This window comes from Oratosquilla oratoria, chromosome 23 (assembly GCF_046742065.1).
Source record: "Oratosquilla oratoria isolate Oo_2021 chromosome 23, ASM4674206v1, whole genome shotgun sequence".
Lineage (NCBI taxonomy): Eukaryota > Metazoa > Arthropoda > Malacostraca > Stomatopoda > Squillidae > Oratosquilla > Oratosquilla oratoria.
In genome coordinates this window covers 1,279,836-1,296,243 of record NC_134799.1, presented here as the reverse complement: position 1 = coordinate 1,296,243, position 16,408 = coordinate 1,279,836, and the positions used below count along the sequence as shown (strand labels likewise).

At 37.7% G+C, this 16,408-nt stretch overlaps 1 protein-coding gene across 19 annotated transcripts in view; it reads left to right on the top strand.

Moving 5' to 3' along the window:
* The first annotated feature begins 1,952 nt into the window (after window positions 1-1,952).
* put (activin A receptor type 2 punt) overlaps window positions 1,953-16,408 on the top strand; it is a 163,707-nt gene continuing 149,251 nt past the window's right edge. For all 19 annotated transcript variants that reach the window (XR_012967522.1, XR_012967521.1, XR_012967523.1 and 16 more), the window contains exon 1: window positions 1,953-2,749. The gene's annotated coding sequence lies outside the window, so the exon portion shown is untranslated. The remainder of the gene's footprint in view (window positions 2,750-16,408) is intronic.

Sequence of the window (16,408 nt, the reverse complement as noted above, 5' to 3'; positions counted from 1 at the left end):
GATGGAGATCTATGGTGAATGAGAAAATAAGAGAGACATAAAGATAAAAAAAAAAAAAAATGTTGGCGATGAAGCGACGCAGCGAGGACGATAAAATCAGAGATCAAGCAGTCAATTTATGTTTTTCTGTTGAAGCAGCTACAGTACATCATACCATATTTGGCTGTTTGAGAACTGGAGTTGGAAAAATCGACATACTTTTCGTGTCGAGATCAGCTGTTTTTAGTAAATGAGAATAGGCCTACACTGCAACAATAATAGCGACGAGTAACCCTAAAATGGTGAGATATTGTGTAGCCTACTCTGTACAGTAAGATATGATTGTCTCATATCAGAGCCGTAATTTCTGTAAGAAGTCAAAAGGGCTTTAGATCCTTTAAATATTTTCCATTTGGTGTCCCAGACAAAATTATTGACTAATATTTTAACCGACATACACTGTAATAACAAATAATTACATTATTCATTCCGTCCACAAAATTAGATTGTGAATTTGTCAAAGAAAGTTTATTGGGTAACTACGTAACTCTAACGCCCTTTCCTCTTTTTCTAAGGAAAGAAAATAAAAATAAATATTCTGACCCTACACGTTCAACTGTCGCCGATCGGGAGAGTGTTGTTTGTTAACTCAAGCCATTTAATTAACGGATGACTGTTTTCAACTGAAAGGAAATGTATTTACAGGAAAGGTGATCCAAGTGTTGACGATAATCGTAGGATTTTGTGCAGAGCTGTTTTATTTGCACAATTTATTATGTTGTAGTTTAGTATGAGATGTACCTGGCATTCATATACTATTCGTTATTGTTTGCATGGCAAAACAATTGATAATTCAGAATATTGGAAGTAGAGTCAGTTGCAGACAGCAGACAAACTCAAGATTAATTCCTTTTGAACAGGCATCAACTGTGCTGATTCAGCCCAGCGCAGCTTTTACATCTACTTCGTAAACTAAATTGGTGTAGGTTGGAGTAGGTTGGTGTGGACACTGCAAATTATAAGGCGCAACCCACGAATTTCAACTTGCCTTGAATTTCATGAGAAACCGTGGTTTGATCTGATCGCGTATTTCATTCATTCGACCACATGATTCCCAAGAACACTTAATGAAAACAGCGAAATACTGTATGACCAACTCATGCTGACTCTTGAATGAATCTTCCTCGCCTGAGCTGGATTAGGCACGCTACTTGTTACGGATGAGTGGACGGCATCGCGATGGAAAAAAAAAGCTCATCGTTTGACAGTTATTGATAATTTGTTTAGCAACATTCCTCTAGACATCAGTAACAACTTTAACGCCTGTGTACCCCCTTCAGTTTACAATTCACTCAGGTAATGCGAGCCTTGCAAACTAAGATGAACTATCTCGTGAAATTTGTTACAAAACATTTAACAGTGAACTGAAGGACTTGATATATAGTTGATATGGCGTTGTTAACTGATCATTCTAACACGTATATTTCATGGATATCACATAACAATCTTTCTTTTGTGACAAATTACCTTTTATTTGGCATGTAATACAACCTGCGAAGATAATCGAGCATCTACCTAATTAATTATATTCCGCTAGTTCTTCGTTATACCAGTTAACTTAGTTCGGCTATTACATAAGATATTACAAGAAAAACTTTAATGATACTCATTAATCTTTCTGTCAACATTCAAATTTATCTGATGTTCTTTTGTCATCAGACTTATTCTTGTTCGACCTTTTTCCCACGGTTCCAATATGACTTGATGCGACCGTAGGAGAACGTAGGGGCGAAATTCTTTCGTAGAACTATTTTGATAAGTTTGTATGACACTTCTGTACTTTGTCATTGAATACAAGTTTCAGATCTGAGGAAATATTTGGATAATGCATTCATGACGAGTTTTTTGGTAAAAAATACATTTATTATGTTGCAAGTGCGTTTTAGGGGAACTAGTTTACATGCTCTGGCACTGGATTCAGTCTCGTAAAAACAGAACGCCATATTGGATTTCCCAAACAGATTGGGAAACATTGCCAAAATATTATGGTTATACTCAGGTGCCACATGTTGTTACGAAACGATAGCGACATATATGTTTAGTGTAGATGTTAGAGAAGCTGCAATAATGTTGCAAGTGAAGTGAGAGAGTGGGGCTTGATATCCCCGGCTCTTTGAAAATCTTTATGTGCAATGTTTGGATAATACGAAGTGAACTGTCCTTGTTTTGGACGAATCGAGTCAAGTGGATTATGGCAGGCATACGAAGTAGTATGCCACAAGACAATCACATGTACATCTTAAATAGGTTACCATAGTAACAATGAATCCCTAGAATGGTGTGGTGGACCCATATAGGTACTGGACGAGGCAGGTGGCCCAAGTGACGTGTGCGAGCTAGCGAGTGTTGAAGTAGGTGGAGGCCAATGTTCTTCACATTTACGGTGGCGTAGCAGAGATTTGATTTGTGATTTGACAAGGATGTCACGAACGGAGGGAGGACAGGTGTGGAATAGTCTGCCAAATGAATTGATAAAAGCTAGGAGTGTAGTATCATTCCAAAAACGACTTGGCAACTTCTGGGTAAATCAGAAAATAAAATACGACTTTGAAGACAAACTAACAACCACCCTAGGCCATCAAATGAGTCTAATTGTGGACAATGACATCGGTCTGGACATAGAGGTTTAAAGGACCTGTGTCCAGTACTTCAGCAAGAATAAGAATAAGAAACAACACGCCAACATCTCCCGAAAGGAAAACAAAACTGGGTAAGTACGAACTCTCAATACATGCTTATACCAACAGCTTTTTTCCCCCTTATAAGGGAGGTAGCCTAATACAAAGGCATAAAATCTACCGCCACCCATTCCAAGCCCATATACTCCACTTCCATTCATCCCCTTCCCTCCCATCCTCTTATCTTGGCTCCTCCTGAATGACAGGTCATCCCTGCTTATCGCCCACTGCCCTGGGTCAGAAACAATGTATAAGACACAGCATATCCATAGCAAGGCTGCTTCATTTAATTGGTGACCCCCCTCTCCATCCCCTCGTTTACTTGATTACTTGGTTTACTTGGAGAGGTTCCAAGGTCAGTCCTCACAGCCATAGTGATCTACTGCAGCTGCCAGTCCTGCTGTCCCTCCTCACAAGGCCCAGTTGGTCTGTTATTGTGTGTGATGAGAACCTACTGATGGCGGTGTAGCCTGGCACTGGGGGCTTGTCTGGCACCATCATAGAAACCTGTCCAGTACATGCTTGAAGCTGTCCACCAAACATTTGGTTCTCTCTCTCACTTCTTTTGGGAGGGCGATGAATATTTTTGGACCCTCGTGGCCTAGGCTGGATGCCAATAAGGTCATAAGCCTCTCTGGGGCTCTCGGTGGGAGCGTTTGTCTCTCACACTTGCGCCCATGCCTTATGCTGTGAGAAAGAGAAGACAGGGAGAAGTCCCTTTGGGCTGTGTCAAAATATCATTCACAGATACGCCTTCACCCCCCCCATTCTCTACCAACTCCCATGTATCACAGCATCATTCATACACAACCATTCTCCATTCACCCCTGTCTACTGTCTTCTCCTGCCCTTCCTCAGTAGACATACCCCTTTCCCAATGCCCCTTTATTTTTAGAAGTGCACACCTATGTGGTATAGCAATAGAAGATTAGATAATAATTTTTTTAATTATAATACATCAATGTAATATACATTATTTTTGGCAGAATTCAATAGTAGAAAAAGTTGCTAAAAGCTAGAAACAAATAAACATAGCCACTTTTACTACTCAAGGCACCATCATCTTAGTTTTGGTAGAGGCAGAGGTTGAAGAAATTAAAGTATGATGAATTTGTCGATTCTAACCTAATCTAACCTAGTGACCTAACCTAACCTGCATTTAATAATGCAGTACCTATGATTCTAGAGGTCATCAGGTTGTTGTCATCTCAGACTTCTGAATCTATCAAAACAAAGATGGCATCTGAAGGAGTTGATGCAACTTAATTCGTTTCTGCATAGCTTTTAGCAACATTGGCTCACATGAAGAATAGTAACCCCAGACTCTGACAGGGTGACAATTCTTTGTATGGGCCATCCTGGGTTTACAATTCTTCGGTTGGGTAAGTTGATGACAATAAGCATAACCCTTATTCAACCTAACCTAATCTAATCTTTATTCCTCTGCTGATATTTGGCATATTGGGGTGACAGTTCATCAGGTGGGATCTCATGAGGTGATAATTGTTCATGTGGGCATTCTGGGGGTGACAATTCTTCATGTGATGTGCAACATTTTCTGATATTGATTTTTGGGAAGAAAAATATTTATTACAATGCATTATAATTTACAAAATTAATATTTAATTTTCTAGTGCTATACTGTGTAGGTGTGCACTTCTAAACAAAATACCAATCATTCATCACTTACTCTTTCCATGTGTTAAAACCATCCCAATACTCTTTCATCAACCCTATTTCCCAACTCCCTTTCCACCCCCACTTTCCACCCCCACTTTCCGCTTCACCTTGTTTCTTGCTCTATCCAGCCTAGCAACCCCTACCATACTTCTGGCATTTCATCTCAAACACGTTTAAACTCATCTCTTCCTCTTTCATGTTCTGTGTCTGCCCCCATACAGTGCTGTCAGCACAATCACTCATTCATACAATCTTCTAGCATCCATTCCCAAATTTCTCATTACACTTTTAATCCCCAAAGGCATTTACTTGCTTCTCTCAATTTACATTCTTCCTCCACCTCCACCCTGCCCTATCCCGCCACATTCATACCCAAGTATCTAAAGCTATCCACTTCTTTCAGTCTCTCTCCCCTAATACTCACTTTCAGTGTGTTGCCATATTCTCCCCTTGTACATCTCATCACCTTACTTTTACCCACGTTTATCTTCAACTTCCTTCTTTTGCACACCTTCCCAAACTCTCACAAACTTCCTTAATCCCTCCTCTGATCCTACTACAATCACAGTGTTGTCAACAAACAACAACTGGCTTTCTTGTTTTTCTTTAACCATCCCCAATCCTTAACCCCATCCGTTTTTAAATGAATAGCCAAGATGACATAACACATCCCTGGTGAAGTCCCACCTTTACCTTAAATCACTCGCTCACCCCATTTCTAATTCTAATACAGGTGCTACTGCTCTCATAAAAACTCTTGACTGCTCAGAACAGCTTTTCTCCTATTCCATATATCTACAATACCTCCCATAGTGCCTTGCTGCCATAAGCCTTTTCCAAATCCATAAAGGGCCAATAAACATCCTTACCTTTTCCTAAGGCTTTCTCACATATCTACCTTACCACAAAAATCTGATACAACCCTTACCTGTCCTAAACCCACACTGTTCCTCACCAATTACTTCCTCTGTTCCTCTCCTAATTCTCTCGATCAAAACCCTCCCATATGCCTTCCCAAATATGCTCAACAAGCTGATCTCTCTGAAACTACTACACTCACACATGTTCCCTTTTTCCTTGTTAATTGGAACTATACAGGCACTCATCCAGTCCTTTGGCACTCTACCCTCTTTTAGATAAATGTTAACCTCACCAGCCAGTCCATACCACTATATAGTCCATTAAAGCCCTTTCTACACCCTTCCAACCACCACCCTCACCCATGTGTACTTATGCTTGACTTTCTTCCTAAACACTGTATTTGCTATCATCAACTCTCTAAACACATCACCATCAACTCTCCACTACATATTTTTCCTGGAACTCTACACTTCCCATTCACTCCATCTATTGATTCCTCTCGTACTCAAGTATTGAGATCTCGCAATAGCGCTACATTTACATTTCTCCTAAAACCATCTATGCACTCATTTAAATGTATCCAAAAAGCCTCCTTCTCTACACTCTTCTCACTACCAGGCCCATATGCACTAACAAAACCCCACATCTTCCATCCCAGTTTGACCTTCATCCTTGTTAACATTGAAGAAACCTTTTTCCACTCCACCACACATTTACCTATCTCTTCACTTACTAGTATAGCCACCCCTTCTCTACCTTGTCCTCTCTTCACTCCTGACACCCTCCCAACTAAACTCCCAAACTCAAAATTGCCCCTCCCTTTCAACTTTGTTTCATTCAATGCTAATACATCCATCCTTCTCAGAAATATAGTGCCTATCTCTTCCTTATTAATCTCATCTATACCACATCCACACACATTAGAAGACCCAAACCTTAGGGTTTTGGTTGGAAAACTCCTCTCACACCCTCGTATGCCTTTGCTTTTTTAAGGAATGTCCTCTTTGGGGCTGCAGAGAGTAGGATGCCTAGTCCTATCCCTGTCGTGTTTTGTTGCCTTTTATGACTCGAGTGGGAAACTTGTTGGCAGTATTCTTCTCCCCAACCAGAGGGTTCGGCAAAAAAGGAAATGACTGCTCAGAGAAGTGGTACAGGAGAGTATTAACCCCTTCCATACGGTGCCGCACACGTAGGCGTCATGGACTTAGATCTCGGTGGCAGCAGCCAATGCCAGCCGTACGACGTGTCGTAATAATACTCGCATCATAAAATATAGTCACCGCTTATATCGATCGTTCTCTCTTCACCCGTGAATTTTGATAACCATAGAAAATGCGATTACAAAAGAATTAGAAAGAATGTCATTATGGAGGGGCGACTACAATAAATATAATCAAGACGCCGATATGGCAGCCTCGCGAATACACTCGCTCCCCATGACGCCTACGTGTGCGGCACCGTATGGAAGGGGTTAAGAGTTGGAGGACAGCATAATGGAGGAACAGTTGCAGTATAATAAAGATGTGTGGTTCTGGTTCATAGGGGTGCCTCACATAGACCCTAAAGTATCAGCTGCATGCTGCCAATATCATAGACAAACTCTTAATACATGAAGTAATTCTTTGGTGACATGGTTTTGCATGCCGTAAGCAAAGTATGATTGATCTCATTAGCATGCTTTATTTATGATTTGCAGACAGATTGGAAGTATATTGTAAACACAAATTTTGTTTGTCCAGTAATAAGTTGACTAAGCAATTTGCTCTCCCATCCCCACCCCCTACAAAACATACATATGTACATATACCAAAGGATTTTTTCCCCCTTACACGGAAGATAGCCAAAAGAAAAAGGCATAGAAACCATTCCCACCCATTCCATCCCCTACATACTTTACTCCTCTCCACCCTCTTCCCTCCCTCTTATCTTGGCACCTCCTGGATGACAGGTCATCCCTGCATCTTGTCCACTGCCCTGGGTCAGAAGCAATGTTACAAGACACAGTACATCCACAGCAAGGCCACTTCATTTATTTGGTGACCCCCCTCTCCGGCCCCTCATGCAGAAAATGAGAAGACGGGGAGAAATCCCTGCGGGCTGCGTCAATACACATGGCAAAATAAATTACCAAAATGAAACTTACATAAAAATACTAAAATGAATCTTACAAAAAATTACCAGAGTGAATATGAACACGTAACTGATAACTGGTGATAACACTTGGGTAAAATTCCAGAATCACACAAAGATGAATATTTAACATGAAATTTTATCATGGTTTACTTTCAGAAGTCCAGACCTAAACAATGTAGCAATAGAAAATGAAATATAAATTTTATGATATATGTGTTTTTGTTGGTTGAGATCAGTAGAAAAAAAAAAAAAGCTAAAAGAGTATACACTACCGAACAAGGCTGTAATTATAAGTTTGAGATGCCATATTGTCGCCAGTCCAGTCATGTCAATGTCAGTTTGATGATGGTGATAATTATGTTGTGTACTGGGTGCTCCCACCCCAAGTGACATCATATTTTTAAAACTGTGCTACGGAGCTGAGCTTCATGCTTTTCTTGAAGTTATGAAACGCTACGTCCTGCAGTCTTGATTGGATGCTAAAACTGGCTGACAATGACAACTACCCTGATGACCTCTAGCATTACAGGTACTGCATTATATGCAGGTTAGGTTAGACTAGACCAATTTATCATACTTTAATTTCTTTGACTTCTGCATCTATCATTAAAAAGATGTCATGTCAGGCACTTGTGGTTCCATTTGTTAGTGTATTGCTTTTAACTTTTTTTTTTTTTTCTGCCAAGAAAAATATTATGTTGATGTATTATAATTTACAAAATTAATAATTAATTTTCTATTATATAGTTTAGTGGTGCACTTTTAAAATTTAACATGATCATCAACATTTTGTTACCTTAGTTTGAAAATTCACTTTTTTTTTCTAGTAATTAATTTGCTTTGTTTAGTATAGGGAAGGTGGGGCAAATTATGCTGCTGGATTTTACAGGAGTTTAGCTGTAACTTGGGAAGAAATTTTGGTAGGCATAGGGTTTTAAACCTGTGTGTGTGTGTATACATATATATTATTTGTGAGTGTGTGGGTAAGTATATATTTATGCATACATATGTGTGTGTGTACTTACCTGGTTGTATTTACTTAGTTGTATTATACGGGAAGGGGAGCTATGCTCATAGTGACCCGTCTTTGTATCTCTCATCATCTAGTTTGTTCTTAAATTCTTGTATGGTTCTTGCACACACTTGTTTCATCCAATTTGTGTGTGTGTGTATATATATATATATATATATATATATATATATATATATATATATATATATATATATATATATATATATATATATATATATAATATAATATATATAATACACACATACATACATACACAGAAGCACCCGGAAACTACAGATACTTCAGCAACAGACTTTGGTAACTATGGACAAATTCTGGGAATAAAGCTTTCAACCAAAATATGAAAACTCCCATAGAAATGTGGCAACACCAGATGCTTTTGGTGCTTTAGTTCTTTTAGTCTGCCCCACACACTCATACATGCACTTAGTGCTACATTGCTGAACATTTTTTTAAATAATTACAATATTACATTGATACTTTATCAAGATTTAGGGCATGGTTGTATGATTGTGTTTATTTGTGAGTGTACTAATTAACGATAACTGCAAACAACTCTGATGATATTGTTTTTAGTTGATATTGGCATAAATGAATTGTTTGTGCCATAGTTTATTGTTTCTGTAATTTTTTAATCATTTGGCCACATCTGTATCGAAATAATCAAAATGTGATACTCTACCAACAACTTGAAGTGATCTTTGAGACACCATGAACTGCCTTGTTGGTCAAGTCAACATATCCAGGGCATATCAGAAATCTTAATTAATATCTCAATATTGACATGACCACATGCTTCTCAAAGTTGCAGATATGGTGAAATTTGGTACAATGTTAAAAAAAAAAGACATGATAGGAGTTAACTGTAGTAACAGAAGTGCCTTTTTTTTCCCCCCCAAGATTAAAATGTACTCATTTAAGACAATGTACATAGTCATAGTCCTGCTCCTATTACTCCCTATTCAAGATAGGTCCATCCTCAGACTGTTAGTTTGTTTTCCACAACAGGTCTTACTAATTGCTGTCTTACCATCCAGAGCTGTCAAGTACCATCAGGGCAAGCAGCATATAAATTAACATAATGCTCGTTTTTATAGTGAAAATAATTTCTGCTACATCATATATGTAGAAATAAGTAAAGAAATAACTTCTCTGCCAAGAAGCCCTGTCTTCAACTGTCGACGCTTACCAGTTGACCGACAAGTAACATATTAGGACCAACAAGGAACTCTAAATGACTGACATGCCGCATATATCATTTTCACCACAAAAACAAGTATTATATTAATTTATATGCTGATTGTTGGTCATTTTGAGTTACCAAATATATTATTTGTCTGTCTTTAGTATGACCTTAACAGGTGTTTGTATGATGTCCTGATGGTACCGGACAGCTCCAGATGGTAATTAGCATGACTGACCACAACAAAAGAAAAAATAATAAACTTGAAGTCTTAAACTTGCATTGAGCTATGAGCTGTCAGTTGCGTACATCTTGAATCCCAATATTGATGCAGCCATATACTTTAAAACTTAGATACAATAAAATATAGCACAAATTATTTATGCCAATATTAACTAAAAATGTTAAATATCATTGGCGTTCATGGCAGTTGTTGGTAAATAGTACATCCCTTTATTTATATATCTTATGTCCAATACATGAAAGCTATAAACAAATGGCTTTAATGAACCAGTAGTCCTCCCCTTTAGTCTGTATGTATGTATGTATATATATATATATAATATATATATATATTGTATATTTAGGACGCAGGTTTTCACTGATACACATTTTGTTAAATACAATAGCATTTTCACAGTTATTAATTTTCTTTCTAATAGTTGGTCTCATTTCCGGAGGATGGGCAAATACAAGACGGACAAAGGCTTCCATATTAATTAACGTTTCAACTACATGGAGTCATCTTGAGAATGTTACAAATAAGTCTAACACAGTTTACACTTACATATTAAACAATGGTGGAAAAGTACAGAGAACTTGGGATTATATACTGGCTAAAGGAGAGGGGTTCAGCGCGTTGACCTACGTGAGGTAACACGCTGAGAGGGAGGAGGGTGGTCAGGGGGAATTAGAGAGGGGTTAGGGGTACAATTTGGGTCACCTCAATGGTGACATGCGGAGGGGAAGGAAGAGGGGTCGGGAGATGAGTTTTTGTCCTAGAACAAGCATTGAAAAGAGGTATACTAGAAATCGTATTAGATTGAATATTGATGGCAGGGGCTTGTTCCCTTATAAGGATAGCTTCCAACATTTTCAGTTCCTTTAATTTGTTGCATTGTGTGACTACTCTGGTATTATTGACGATGGTCTCCCTATAAATTTCAGCCTGATGGTGTTGTTGATGGTGGACTTGGGTTGCCCCTTGTTGGAAATGGAGAGAGAACCGCCTGCTAAGATGACATGTCGTATATCCAATGTAACTGAAGTTACAGGGTGCACAGTCCCCAGAAGTACAAAGATATTCATATATTACATTGATTTTGGACAAAATCCCACAGTGGACAGATTATTCTTGTTCCCTGGTAATGAAGAATAATCTGTCCACGTCTATAACTTTTCTATAACTGTTTCTTTCCATGTCTTCTTGTGTTTCTCTTATTCCAATTTAGTAAGTTGTCTTTATCAAGGACTTTTACACCTTTCATAATTCTGTAGTTGGTCAACAAATCAACTCTTTCTTTTCTTTGTTCCAGAATCAGTAGTTCTTATATTGACAATCTTTCTTCATGTGACATTTTTGATAGTGTTGTGGCCTTCTTAGTTGCTCTTTGGATTCTCTCAATTTTCTTTATATTCTTATTAGTACTGGGTGACCATAGTGTCACTGCATACTCCGATTTGGGCCTTATCAGTGACTAATATTTTCTTTACCATTTCTTCATCCAAGTAAGAGCCACTTTTATTGATCTTAGCAAGTTATATGTTTCACTGACAAATTTGTTTATATATTTGTCAGGGGACATACCTTTTGTGATGATCACTCCTAGGTTTTTTCAGATCCCACTTTCATTACTTCTTTTTCACCAATTTTATATTGACCTGATATCCTTTTTTTATTTTTTTTTACTTTTTCCAAATTCCATAATGCTACATTTGTTGAATTCCACTTCCCACTTCTGACTCCATTCCCAAACCCTATTCAGATCTCTCTGTAGTGAGTCACAGTCCTCTTCAGTACTCTAACAAACATTACTAGAGCCAATACTGATCCTTGTGGAACTCCACTAATTACCTCCTCCCAAGTAGAAATTTTATCTCTGAGCACTACTCTCATTTTTCTTCCATGCAAAAAGTCCTCCATCCATTTCAGTAGTTTTCCTTGTATCCCTCATATGGTTGCCTGTTTTCTTTTAGTTTTTTGTGTGTGACTTTATCAAAATATTTTTGTAGATCTAGGAATGCACAATCAGTCCATCCATCCCTTTCTTGTATTATGGATAATAGTCTTGAGTAAAAAACAGATCAGATTTGTGATACATGATCTTCCCTGTCTAAATCTAAATTGTCTGTTAGTTCTTCTTTACATTGTTTTAGTATCCAATTTGCTATTCCATCCCGGCTGTGTGATTTCCTGACATCAAGGTTCATTATTTGATCCATTCTTTCTTTCTGTGTTACTCATATCCTTCATGGGAAGGGATTTAATTTCTCTCCCTTCATCCTGATGTTGCATTTTTTCTCAAGTGAAAACTGACTTGAAGTGTTTGATCATGACTTCTGCCATTTCTCTATCTTCTGTGCATTCCAAATTCTCTTGGCATAGTTTCACTATTTCTTGTTTATTTTTTAGTTTACCATTTACATATCTATAGAATTATTTTGGTTGATCCTTACATTTTTCTATTATGTCTTTTTCATAGTTTCTTTTTTCTTCCCTTTGTATTTTTACATATTCATTCCTTAGATTTATATATATTTATCACTTTCTAGGTTTCGTCTTTACTCCAATTTTCTGAGCTTTATCTCTTCTGTCTTTCATTTCACTGCATCTTTAACTAGTACTTAATATACACCTTTTCCTGTTTTTGCTTTGGGACATATTTATCCACTCCTTTGTAGATTTTCATAAGAATCATCCATTTTTCTTCCACTTGTGTTTCTTCCTTGTAGAATTTTTCCCAGTTCGCTTTAAGAAAAAAAATTCTTAAGTTTCTCAGTCCGTTTTATTATACATCAGTCTTCCCTTTCTGTGTTTCTCATTTCTCTTTATATATATTTCCTCCTTTAGTTTTAACTCAAATAGTATGTGGTCACTTTGCAATTGGTGTCTTGTATTCAATTTTGTCTACTATTTCAGGTTCTGACGTTTATAATAAATCTAGTCTCGATGGTGTGTATGTTATACCATATTAAAGAAAACAGAATGTGAAAAAGAAATTAGGAGTGTTAGTGAGTTCAGACCTTAATCCAGGAAACAGTGCATTAGTGCCAGAGATAGGGTTAAGAGGGCATTAGGATTTATTGCTAGGGCAGATACAAAGAATGGTATGGGTCATACCAAGGACCGACAAGTACAGATGCTCCTCTACTTACGTTCATTCGTTTTACGTTTTTTCGATTTTACGTTTGAACTGACTGTAAAAAAAGATTGTATTTTTTTTTGTGTGATTTTTTTAGTTTAGCGCGCTCTCCGTAGTTCAAACGATACTTACGCATGATGCTGCGTCCATTGTTTACATGGCACAAACGACAGACTGAACGTGAATTTATATTTTATAATGCAAGTAGTGTGATGCATCGTACATTAGGGAGCTGATGCTGTGTGCGGGAATTTGACTCCTGCTGAAGTGGTTAACAAGGGTGATGCAAACAAGGTCATCATATTAAGACAGCAGGGAAGGACTTGTAGTAATGGATTTAAATTAGATAAATTTAGGTTTAAAAATGGAATAGACTAAGTAATCATGTAGTGAGTACTGAAACAATTGGTTGTTTGAGAAAAGAGTAGATAACTATAAATAAGAATGACAGGTGGTAAAGGACATGGGACTACCTGAAGTAGGCCTTATGGTCTCGTGTATCTAGATTGTTTTGCAATATTCAACATCCTAATTTTTCACTCTTCTCATTTGTGTGTGTGCACATGTGTATATAACAGATAATTTTTATGACTGTCACATGTAGGACTTGAATCTACTGAGTAGTAGTCAAGAGGGTTAAAGTGCTGCATAGTGTTATTGGCACCTGAGTGGTAGGTTCGAGTCCTACATGCGATGGTCATAAAAATTATCTGATTGATGTCGCTGTCCACTAGCGAATTTTGTGTATGTATACACACACACACACACACACACACACACACAATTCGTTCTTCGCTCATCGAAGCAACACCGCTCGTCGTCGCTGTCGTCGCGCGACCAAGAAGAAGAGGATTTACGACGAAAAAGGAAAACCTGGTTTGTACTGTAGGGGTGGGGAGTGAACGTGAGTGCCCGAAATGGTATCTATGCAGTGCTAGTTAATTGTGTTAACTCGAAATTAGCAAAAATGAATGAAAACGACTCGAAAGCCAGTTGCGAATCAGAGCCATCTGGAGGCAATCCACTGAACCGCGATGTAAACAATAAACAAAGCACCACGTGTTATGACAATGATTTCTTAGGGTTTGGTAAGTACGAAAGAAAGAACTTAAGTAGATTATTAGAGATAGAGAGAGATGAGCAAAAATAGGACTCGGTGGGAAAATGAAATCATGGACTTAAGAAAAGAGGTCATTGGTTTAATTGATTGTTTATCTAAGACTAACCATGAAATTTCTGACCTGAAAAAAGCTAACTTGGATCTTACAAGCGAAATTAAAGAAATGAAAAGAGACATAAATGAACTGAAGAATGATAATGAAAAGAAGAAAACTAATGATAATAATAGCGAAAATCTAAAGCAGGAAGTGAACAACAAATTCCAAGAATTGACACAAAAGATCAAAGAAAACTTAGGTGGGGACAGTATCCAGGAAATTAAGAAGTGGAAAGAAAATATTGAAAATAAAGAAATTGCTTTCAAAGAAATAGTCAAGCAGCAAATGCAAGATAATGCAAAAGACACAATCATTCAAGTGATTAACGAAAAAGCAAATTGGGTCAGGGACACAGTAGATAGGAAGAAATGTATTGTGGTTTATGGGCTTAAAGAAAAACAAGGATTGGCGAGGTACATGAGAGAAAAAGAAGAAAAAGAGACAGCAGTAGAAATCCTTAATGAAATTCAGGGGGGAGATAGTGATTCAGGCACAGACTTAGAAGAGACTTACAGAATTGGTCGCTATACTAAGGATAGGAATCGACCTCTAAAGATAAAACTAAGGTCACAAGTGGTAGTAGAAGACATATTTGAAAAAGTAGGTAACTTGGGAAAGAGTGAAAAATACAATAAGATATGGATAAAAAGAGAAATGAGTACTGAGGAATTAGAAAAAGAAAGGGCGCTAAGAGAAGAAGCAAAGGAAAAAAACTTGAAAAGATCGGAGACAGAATGCAAAGAATTCCAGTGGAGAGTAATAGACTTGAGATTAAGACAATGGCGCTTCAAAACGAACAAAACAAGGGAAGAAGAAACCAGGGAGAAGGAAGAAAATTAAAAGTGGCCTATACCAACATTGACGGACTAATTTCGGGACTGAACGAACTCAATGATTATCTGTTAGAAGCAAAACCAGACATAATGGGAATTGTAGAGACTAAACTAAGAGGTGAAATACCATCCACTGTTATCGGACAAGGTTTATACAACTACTGGATAAAAAACAGGGACAAGAAACAGGGAGGGGGAATCATGTTCTTGGCCAAGAAAGACCTAAAGGTGACAAAAATTGCAGAGGGCAAAGGTAATGCTGAATTGATCATGATAAAAGTCGAAGGCAAGAATATGAAAAGTAGAAAGTTTGTGGTGACTTATGTGCCTCCAAAAACAAGCGCTTGGAAAGAAATTGAACATAAAAAAATGCTAGATGACACAAGAAAATCACTCAATGAGATACTAATGGGTAAGGGTAATCTGGTAGTTATGGGGGACTTCAATTGCAAAGAAATTTGTTGGGACAGCATGACAGTGCAAGGAGGAGATGACTCGTGGGGCAATGTACTGCTAGATATGACCATGGAGTACACAATGACCCAATGGGTCCATGAAAACACAAGGTACAGAAATAATGAAGAGCCATCGAAACTAGATCTAATATTTACAACAGAGCCTGAAATAGTGCATAAAGTCCAGTATGAGACACCAATTGGAAAGAGTGACCATGTACTCATCGAAACTATACTAAAGGAAGAAATAGACATAGAGAGGAACGAAAAGCATAGGAAAGGAAGACTGAGGTACAACAAAACAGACTTTACAAAACTAAAGACATTCTTCCGGAATGCAAACTGGGAAATATTTTACAGGGAAGAAACAGCAGTGGAAGAGAAATGGAATATATTGATGGAAAACTACAATGAAGGGGTAAACAGGCATGTACCAAGACAAAAGCGAGAGAGAGAGTACATTAAATGTTGGTTCAACAAAAGATGCAGTGAGGCAAAAGACAGAAGGGACAAAGCTTGGAAAAAGTGGAGAAAAGACAAAAAACAAAGCAAATGGCAAATTTATGTTAACTATAGAAATGAGTATGTTAATGTGAGAAGAGAGGAGAAAAGGAACCATGAGAAGGATATTATAGACAAATGCAAAGAGCAACCCAAACTATTCTATCGGTATGTGAATGGTAAACTTAAAAACAAACAGGAATTGGTGAAACTATGCCAAGGAAACATAGAATACACAGAAGATTTAGAGATGGCCGAAGTCATGAACAATCACTTTAAATCTGTTTTCACAAGAGAGAAAATACCGAATTGTGACATAGACAAAAACAAGAAATCTCCCCTCATGAATGAGTTTACAGCATCACTAAAGGAAATATCAGAACATTTATCAAGGCTGGATGTCAGAAAATCACATGGCCCGGACGGTATTGCA